Below are 10656 nucleotides of genomic sequence, written 5' to 3'. Positions count from 1 at the left end.
TTTCTTGGGTCCAGCCAAGCTGTGGGGAGTGCAGGACCCAAGGGGAAAATGAAAGTACCTTTTGCAGCTCTCAGTTTTGGGACTGGCTGGGAGCTGATTTTAGCTTTTGTTTAATTTACACCTTACTGCCTACAGGGTCACTGAAGATTTGAGGGGCAGTACAGCCATGCCATTTTCCCCCAGCTACACCTACTACAATAGTGTCTGTGGAGGGTATTAGAGCAATTTGTCTGGCTTGTTGCTACCCAGGGATTACTGTTATAGTGGGGAAAATTTCTGTGTATCCTGTTAATTACTTGTAATTCAGATCTGTTGAGATGATGATATCAGATGTTTAAGAGCAAGATGATACAGCTTAAGTGTCGTAACTGTTTGGTTGTGCACAGAAGAGTCTACACCTCGTTTGGATCCGCAGAGCTCTTTGTAAAGTTGTGTGATCCAGTTACAACTCAGCTGGCTAATTTGTAAAAAGTCAAACGCTGAGGTCTTGAGCTTATTTTACCCAAGCAAAAGTCGGATTAATGAAATGCAAATGAGTTTGTTTTTGCTTGCTTGTAAAGATCTGAGGAATTGTCCTAAAATAAACAATTTCTGCAGTCTGTTGTGGTAAAGAGTATAGGTTTTATTCCCACTCCTAATCAGCTAAGAATTTGAGCTAGGTATTCTTGCCCTTGGGTGCAAAGCAGAATGTTCCTTCTTAAATAAATTGTGCTGGAAACAGGCTTTGTGGTGACTGAGAAGATGACAGTGGCATTTCCTCTGAGTCGTTTGGGCAAGGAGGGGCTAGAGAACAGTGACTCACATATAGCCAAATTGATTTGTCTATAAGGGGAATTAGCTCAAATGGTAGAGCGCTCGCTTAGCATGCGAGAGGTAGCGGGATCGATGCCCGCATTCTCCAGAAGATTTTTTTTTTATTCTAAATCAGAGAACATTTATTTCAAAGTGACCCATTTTTTCAATTCTGAAGACTATGCATATTTTAAGTTATTTCTTGAGGCTTTCTGATTTTTAGAAAGTGATTTTTTGGGGTGTTTTGTTTTGTGGGAAGGTCGGTTTGTGATCTGTTTTCTTGAAGATTATCACAGCTGCATTGCACACAAGAGAGAGGTAATTCTTGACAGCTGAAAAAATTAAACAAAAGGACTGCAAGAGTTGCCACTTGTTGCTTGTGATTTTTGTCTTTGATATTTCATCTCTCTAATCACTTGTCCTTATTTTCTTTTTAAATTCTAGGTGAGTCCTGCTCTTAACATTTTTGTAAGGAATCAGAATAAATGTCATATTAAATGAATCCACCACATTTTAATAAAGGGATGTGCACAATATGCTTGATATTTTTTAACTCTTTATTGAAGATAAACATAATTTTGACAGCACAAATTATTTCCTTTCATAAGTATTGAAAGAACATTCACAATGTAAAGGATAAGGCAATTCAGCTGAGTTGAGGCATAATAGGTTGAGTTATAGTAGGTATAAATATAATTTTTGTAAAAGCTATATCGGGGTGATTTTTTAATGAGGTCATCCTATTTGCAAATATGGTTAGGGCAGAGGGTTGTGTCATTTGTCTGTTCTTATGGTATGGAAAAGCAAGGTGACCAGGAGGCATGTGGCAATTCCAAGAGAAATTGGTGTCCATAAAAACATCTTTAACATGATATTAAAGAGGCAGTAGGAGTGAGGTAATCTCTTACTGTGCCATCTTCTTTTGGTGAAAGAGACAAGCTTTTGAGCTTACATAGACCTGTTCTTCAGATCTGGGAAAGGTACTCAATGTTGCAGCTAACTATGAGGTGGAACAGATTGGCATTATTTAACATTATTTTACTCTTCCATAAACTATGTGTTCAGTTGTCATGGAATGTGAGCATTTTCATAACTAGTACTGAGACCTCACGTTCATCTGATTATCCACCACAATCTCTAATCCTTTTCAGAGTCTCTGCTTCCCAGGATAGTCTCTCCCATCCTGTAAGTATGGCCTATAGTCTTTGTTCCTATGTTTACATTTAACTGTATTAAAATGCATATTGTTTGTTTATGCCCAATTTACCAATCAGTCCATTATGCTCACAATCCACTGACCTGTCCTTTTCATTATTAACCACTCCCCCAGTTTTTATCTCATCTGTAAACTTTCAGTGATTTTATTTTCTTCCAGGTCATTGATAAAATTTTTAAAAAGTGTAGGTCCAAGAACTGATCCCTGCAGGATCCCACTGGAAACATACCTGCTCAATGATGATATCTCATTTACAATTATATGTTGAGACCTATCAGTTAGCAAGTACATTAACTGTATGCTTGTAGTATGCTCTATCTTAAATATATAGAATGTCTTTGAAACTGGCATGATTTTTCACAAATGGTAGAAACTTTTCTTGTGCAACCACTGTAACTGACATGTTAATTACCAAAAAGAAAGACCCTCCTGTGGTCTTGTGATATTAATGGCTGGGGAGACTGAGATAAAGTGGTTGCAGATTTTGCTGCTGTTGATCAAAGAGTATGAACGGAGTGACCCCAAGTGTTCCGTTGTGTTTTATTCTGAGAATAAGATGCATGCTGGTAAACCTCAGTGCTGAAGAGAGAGGTTAAAGCAATGCTGTGAAGATTTCTAGGGGCAAACTATATCGTGGAATGAGAGTAATGAGATGTGTTTGCTTTTAAAGAAGGGAACAGTTGAGTTTGAATGTGTAAAAAGTAACTGAACACCCAAAAGGAGGAGAGCCGGTGAAGGTCACGGTTGGTCAGGTTGATGAGACGGCCTCTGCGAAGTGACCCAACTCTTCGAAAGAATTGTAGTTGTTGAGCAGGCTGAGCAGCTATGTTCGAGTTCTTGCTAGTGCTAAATGGGTGTGAGGCCTGATGAGACACCATTGTATTGTCTGATGGGAGAGCTTGGAGTGTTTGAAGAGAACTGCTCAAAAAGTTTTTGTAAAGAAGGTATGGGGTAGCCAGAGAGGAGGGGAATTAGCTCAAATGGTAGAGCGCTCGCTTAGCATGTGAGAGGTAGCGGGATCGATGCCCGCATTCTCCACGGGCGAACTTTTAGTAGGGGCAGGGAGCAAATAGGAATGAAACCTTTTCTTCTTTACCCTTCTGTATTCTTGTGTGTGATGTGTTTTGTTTTAATTTACATTTCTTGTTTCTCAGACTTGTATGTGCAACAAATATTAATTGAATTTTCTTCGGTTTATCTGAAGAAGGCTCCTACACAAAGCTATTAAAACACAATTAATTACTTGATTTTTGTTATTGGAAAATCAGTTAATACAAAACGATTTGTCCCATTGATTATTTAATAAAAATAACAAACGTAATCAGAACTCTTAAAATGATTACACATATCCTGAAAACCTTCTTTTCTGCTGTTCTCTTCTTTCCCCCATGGCTTAATTCCAAAATGAAATACTAAACACTGCAGTTGTAAAGAAATAAGTGAATAATATTAAAAGCCTTTGCTGTCTACTGTTGGAAGCTAGATAAAAGGTACATTTCTTTTTCTTTTGTGAGTAGAAAGACCAACACAACAGCAATAACACTGAAATTATGTACATTTTGAAATATGAACTGTTACCATAGAATATCATACACTGGATAAACACATTTTTCTGGTTACAAACTGCTTTGGAATAGTTCTGAGAAAAGGGGAATTAGCTCAAATGGTAGCATGTTTGCGTAGCATGTGAGAAGAAGTGGGATTGATGCTCATGTTCTCCAGTGTGCATTCTGACTGGATTATTTATTCTAAAACTGAAAATCAGTAAAACAATATAAACATTTTTTTAATATTAGCTTTATTCAAAGCAAAAACTTTCCTTTTTGATCATGACACAGTCACATGCAATAAGCAGAATTTCTATATTTCTTCCAGGAACAAATACATAGCCTTGGTATAGACCCTATTAAGACTAAATCATTAACTTGGTGTGGTGAGCTCACATAGCAACTGCCCTGCTGAGCAGGCCGGCTCCACACAGCAAACTCGCTCCTATCCTGGAGTACATGGGAGATGGTGGAACTTCTGGGTCTGTGAGGAGAGAAGGCTGTGCAGTCACAGCTCCACTCCAGGCATAGGAACTTGCTTGGGGCATGGAGAAGGGCTACGATAGGGACATGCATCTGTGCGATGTAAAAATAAAAGAGCTGCAGCAGTAATAGCAGAAGGCAAATAGTTGCCTTTGGTGTGAAACTACAGACGTGCTGTTCCTCCAAGGACAAGTGGTATCAGGGTAGTATTGACTGTCGTCCTCGTTGAGCTCCTCTTGTAGGTTTGTGTTCATAACACACAGCCCAAGACTGAAGAGCAGTGTAGGATCCATACTTTCTGGTACAGACGGCTAGCTAGCAGGTTACCAGGGCAGCGTTTTTATTTATTTGCCTTGGTAGGAGAGATGTGAGCACCTGGAGTTTACAGTTCCGTTTGAAACTCTGCTTCACCCTACAGTTTGCACAGACCAAGGAATTTATAGATAAGACACACAAATGAGGTTTCATGATTTATACAACTGTGAACCTGTTTCAGCTAAGTTCTGAAATGCCACATCAGCAGAGAGACCTATAGAAATCAAAAATTCCTTTATTTTCTTATAAAACTATAATACTAATTTCTCTAACACTGTTTAGTATATATTTGACTAAGCCCATTCATTACACAGTTTTCTAACAGTCCCTGAGGGTCTTTGCTATTGATTTTATGTGGATGGCATTTAGATATTACGGTGGGGGGCAGCAGGATAAAACTAAGAAAGAAAACCATGAGAATGAGATTTTAACAGACTTTCCTTTGAGGCTTGTGACAATAGCTTCTGAGCTCAAACATTTATCCGTATAGCACTCCAAATAGGTAGAGAAATGTACTCCCAAGTAATTTCCAATTAAGGTGGATATGTCTGACATGTAACTCAATATGATAATCAATTCCATATTCTTTGGTAGTCTGGCTACTTGCTACCTACCCCAGGAATGCTGGGGCATCTAAGTTGTGAGAGTGACGGGGTGGACTAGGCCCTGAGGTCCCTCGCTGGAGGCCTCATAGCCCTGCCATATTCTGCCCTAGAAAAGGGCAGTTGAGAGGTTCTCCAAGCTGCCTAGAGCGGCTGTGTGGGATGCAGCCAGTCACCAAAGAGGCTACAGAGAGAAGCCAATCAGGGCTCATCAGACTTGTATAAAAGGAGCTGCAGTGTTAGAATAAATTAATTCTGATGCTTGTAGGGAGTAGGGGAAGTGAGTGGTTGGGTGAAAGGGTGTGGGGGAGCTTGAGCATAGTTCCTGGCTGGCTGCTTGAACTAAGCATGTAGTTACTGGCAGGGAATAGGGGAGTGAGGAAGGAGCTTCTGGCTGGTTGCCTGGACTCAACTAAGAAGTGACCCAGGGAAACATACAGCAGCGATTCGTAAAGGGATGATGCAGCACAAGGCTGCTATACTTAAAGGGTCACTGTGTTGGGACTTGGAGCAGTGGATGGGATTAGGTCCCCCTACCAACTACAGGGTGGAAGTGTCTATGTCCTGAGGAGGGGAATTAGAACCATGGCACCCCAGAAAAGGGGTTGCACTACTAGGACTAAGTGGGGAGCTATGATCAACAAACAGTTCAAGAGGAGTGGTTTAGCTGGGGTCACTGAGGACTCAAATTAAGGCAAAGAGTCTCCAGGGAGGAAGGTATGGGGGCGCTGCTCCACTCAGAGCAAAAACCTTTGCAGGACTGGGCCCAGGAAGGGCTACAGAAAAGGACAGGCTACAGAGAAGGACATGCCTGAGCGTGCCATGATGGGCACTGTTGGTCTGTTTTAGAAGACTGAGCCCAGGGAGAGCTGCAGAACATTCTGGATTGTATACCCTGGAAGGGGGTTTTGTTTTGCACATGGACAGAGAATGACTTGGCTGGAGGTCTGAGTCACCAAAAACCAACCTGACAAGTACAGTGAGCAATTTGGGAGCACTCGTGAGTACAGGAAAAACTGCAGGCATGCACACAGGTGACCAGAGCACTTGTAGGAGGTGAATGCACCCATTACAGAGAGATTAGATATTTACATAAACAAGAATCTCCAACTCACAAAACAGCATTTGGAAGGATATAAACCCTCATGCCAGAGTGCTAGCCAGTATCTATGGGAGGGTTAGCAGAACTTTCCCTGTGCACAGTTTAACTCCCTGCTGCAGGTTTTCTTGCATCACATATGAAGTATCTGGTGCTGGTCATGACTGGTAACAGGATTCTTGATAGGATGGACCACAGTTCCTGGATGGTAATTCCTATGAGTAAACTGTACAGCATGTCTGTGTTCAGGAGCTTGCACTGAGGTAGTTACACTGATGCACTAGTAGTTTGACTGTAGTTCTATTACACACTGACAGTTCAAGGAATTTACTCTGGAGATGTAACATTGTTCACAAAGCAGGTTACACATGTATTAAGATGTCCACGAATGTGACCCTCCCTCGACAGCAAAGCTTTAAAATTGTTGTAAAATTTCCCAATGCCTTATATTAGGAAAGTTTCTCTGTATTATACAACATATATTTTTTATTTGGACATTTCCCAACCATCTATTACTTAGGAATAACTATGGGCAGTTTGTGAGATGTTACTGGATCACAACAGACATTGATGTGGCACATCTCAGAGCTATGTGAATTATAGTTGGTTCTAGTGGAATAGTATCTGTGGAAATACAGTCTGCCCTGACACAGTGCTTTTAGGAATAATATTAGCACAGCATCATTAAATAAGTGGATCCTGTAACAGATTTTTAGTAGTGGCCTAACTTTTCCTGAAACACTCTGCATGGTGCCAGAAATACCACTCTACAATTGATTTGTGTTGCAGTAATGCTCAGAGACCTCAAACAGCATAAGGGGTATATTGCACTGGCCATACAAACATCTACTGAAGGAAAATGCAGGGCCTGGTATGACAGTCTTACAGTCCGTGTGATTATAAGCATTCCTTTTGTGTGTTTAGTGAATCAAGCTAGCAACAGGCTGTGGTATAGTAATATCTTACTCTATACAGTTCTGTAAAGTGATAATCCTTAATGAGAGCTTGTGAGCACCTCTATATTTACAGCAGTTTGTACTATGCATGAATCCATTATTTAATCATAAGCAAACCACTTAATGCGTTATGAACCAGTTCTATTTTAAGATGACTTGTGTGTGTGGTCTTTACTCTTTCAAAGTCAGAAACATCTGCAAAATGTTTTTTTTAATCCATGCTGCTGTATACGGGTGGCAAACTCCTTGAATTACCAGGCACCATGGCAGCTGTGGGATTATGAAAACATTTTGACTGAATACCTGAAAAGATAGGAAAGCAAAAATACTGCAGAATGTATGATCAAATCTCCCTGCACAGCTAGTTTGTACGCTGTGCCTCTTTTCAGCACTAACCTTAAGTGTCACAGGGCTGTCTGAGAAGTTAATGTGGAATCCCATAGAATATCAGGGTTGGAAGGGACCTCTGGAGGTGGTCTAATCCAACCCCCTGCTCAAAGCAGGACCAATCCCCACTGAAATCAAATGATTTCCACAACCATGCATCTGGGGCTTTGTGAAGATGGCTGACCTGGGCTATTTAATCTTTATATTAGTTTTGTTATGGGGGATAAGGGGAGTAAGACACTTGGCTCTCACTTAAGATCTAATCCTGTTACCAGTGAAGGAATAAAACCAGTAACAAAACTACCATTGACTTCAGTAGTGTAGGAGTAAGCCAGTGCCCACTGTAGATCTAATATAGTTGTACAGTGAAACGAATAGTACAGGCATCAAAATTAGAAACTAGCAATGAAGCAAAGTGACATTTTTCCACCTAAACTGCTTCGTTATTCCATCCCTCCTGCTTTTATTGAACTAATCTTATGACATAATATTTATTTCCATTAGTTCCCCATTTATCTCCATGCCAGGAGAGTAGAAATTTCTGGTGTCCCATTCCACTTTAACTGTAGCTTTTCTCTCTTTAGCACTAAGGCAATGCTATGTCCTCTAATGGGGATGTGGACAGTATCTAACAGTTGTCTTATACTCTCTTTATTACTTTATGCATAAAGGAGCCTGTACAAGTTTTTCTTGCTTATTACTGATATTAGGACTGTCAGATCTTGGACAGACAAGAGACTGCTCTCTCATTGCTGTGCATTCCCTTCCCCATTTACAGCTAGGTTTAATCACTCACATGGAAGGGTAGCTAAACATATCTTAATCTAATGTTCACTCCAATTTATTAACTGAAAACACTATTCCTTCATGGAGACTTTACATGAACAGAAATTCTCAAGCTGTTTGAGCAAACATTTGAGGAGCGATACAGGCCTTTTTCTTCCTTTTCTAATGTACATTTTAGGATTGATGTTTGTGATGGAAAAGCATTAGTTCATACAGGGAAGGACCCAATTATATACTTAAAACCTTCAGTAAAGAACTACTTTCACATACAATTCTAAAATGTTTCCATAATTTTATTGACCTAGTTACTAATGTGGGATTTGAGAGGATCTCACCTCTCTGTCTGTGTTCACATGTAAGAAGGTGTCACCAATTATTGTGTACTAAGAATAAATTCTTCAAATAAATCTGGTACTTATGCGTAAAATCACTTAGAAACTTTAAGAGCCACCTCATAAGGGCATGCAGTGATGTGGAAATTTATTCCCTGGCTCCAGAGAATTTTCCAATTCATTTCCTTCATAGAATAGGGTCATTTGAGCAAAAGCATAAGAGTCAAACAAGTGGGAAGCTGCTACCTCTTTCTTCTAAAGATATTCTCTGCAACAGTAAGGATAAGAGGAATTATTTTTAGGATAATACATTGAGTATGAATGCTCTGAAGATGAAAACAGGAAAAGGTTTCTGACAGCTCGATTAGGCTCCAGCATAATTTCCCAAAGGAAGTACGATAAGCCTTACTTGCTATTTTTTAAACGGGGGACAAAAATCTCAGCAAATAGAGAGTGGGGAATGCTGCTGAACTGAAAGGGAGCTGAAGTCCAAGAGCTGGAAAACATCACATGATTAATTAGTGCTTTGTATTTATTTCAGGGAAAGAAACTTGGCTGGCAGTGTTTCTTAGAGGCATGTTGCAACATGCATTTTAAATTTGTTGTAGGTAAAATGTAGCTTTAGGTTGTAAGCATATGGGGTCTGCTATTGCTGTACGATAATTCTTTCTATCTTTGAAGACTGATCTTTACTTTAGGGATTTCTCCTCTTACAGCAGTAACTGGGGGTGTACTGTTTTAATTCAAGCTTTATACAAAATAGCTGTTTATTATTCCTCCTTCCTGGGGAAACCTAACCAAGGAATTGCCACTGGACCAGTAATCAATTTAGTTCTACATCTTATCTGACCAAGATACTTACAATAACACTTATGAACCACAGGCTGATTTCTGGTCTAAAGAATAAAGTTTATCATCACCATGTCCCCTCTCCCTTTTAAATATTTTATTCATATTAGTATCTTATCCGAGTAAGCTCTTGGCCTGTGCCATAATAATATATTCTACAAGTTAGTAACACCCATTTCTGAACTCTCTAGATATGTGTATTGTTTGATAGGGTAAACCAGAACTGAACTCAGTATTTCAAATGTGGTGTACCATGACTTCAATGAGTTGACATTTTTGGTAGTATTTTCTATTCCATTCCTTATGCAGTCTACCATCTTGTTCAGTTTCACTGCTGCTCCACCGAGACGAGAATTTTTAATTGAACTAGCCGTAAAGACACCCACAACTTCCTTCTCAGTGGTTAATTTAGAATCTAGCCGCCTGTATTAATATTTCAACTTAGAGATTCCTTCTAACATACATTCCCAGGCATTTGTCAACATTAATTTTTTGACTGCCTAGCGTTAAGTGCTACTTCTGACTAACAGTTGTCATTTAAAAGTTCTGGTCTCCTTGCTATTTACCTCCTTTTCAATAACTTAGTACTGAAGAACATTGGAATATCCCGCTTAATTTTTTTTATTGTACTGAATATTGACAAAATTCTATACAGTAGGCTTAAATGATCAGTTTCTAATGTACCGAACTTTATTCATCTTTAGCTTGTTTTCTGGAGAAACTTTCTGTGATGTTCAAATACTCTCTTGGTCTCATTTACGTGTAGGGAAGCTGTGCATAATCTGAAACAGTGTGAGAAGTGACTATGTGCTCTGAGAGCAGATAAGGAGCATAATTCAATAGTTAAGGCCACCTTTCCACATCTATAAAATGTCTGTAGTATTAGTGTTATGCCTACATGCTGCATCCTCTGATTTACCTTCCCACCCCAACAAAAAAGAGAAAATGAGTGGGAAGACATTCTGAGCTGTCTTACACATTATAAATCTTACAGCAATGTGTGTTTACTGTAGGAAAATGACCTAATATGAAACTTGGACTTCATTGTATCTTGTTATGGTAAAAGTTTTAAGTTCAAAGATGTCTTTCTGCTTTAAACAGCAATTTCAAACATTAGTGGGAGGAAGAGAAACAGCAGTAATCTGAGGGAAAAGGAAAAATGGTTACTTTGTTCTTTTAAACTGCTAGAAAACAAAATGAAGTCTGTTTGCAGTTGCTGAACACTGGGTTGAATTGTTCACCAAGGTTTAGCTTCACTTTTTGAAATGCATAGAAAGGCAAATAAACTATTA

The 10656-nt window shown here is 39.4% G+C and overlaps 1 non-coding gene across 1 annotated transcript; it reads left to right on the top strand.

Annotated features, from left to right (window-relative positions):
* Positions 1-828: 828 nt before the first annotated feature.
* On the top strand, positions 829-901 carry TRNAA-AGC (transfer RNA alanine (anticodon AGC)). The gene has a single exon. It is a non-coding gene; the product is annotated as a tRNA-Ala (tRNA).
* The last annotated feature ends 9755 nt before the right edge of the window (positions 902-10656 follow it).

This window comes from Chelonoidis abingdonii, chromosome 2, assembly GCF_003597395.2.
Source record: "Chelonoidis abingdonii isolate Lonesome George chromosome 2, CheloAbing_2.0, whole genome shotgun sequence".
In the NCBI taxonomy this organism is placed as follows: domain Eukaryota; kingdom Metazoa; phylum Chordata; order Testudines; family Testudinidae; genus Chelonoidis; species Chelonoidis abingdonii.
The sequence above is the reverse complement of the archived record's forward strand: the minus strand, read 5'-3'. Positions and strand labels throughout refer to the sequence as shown.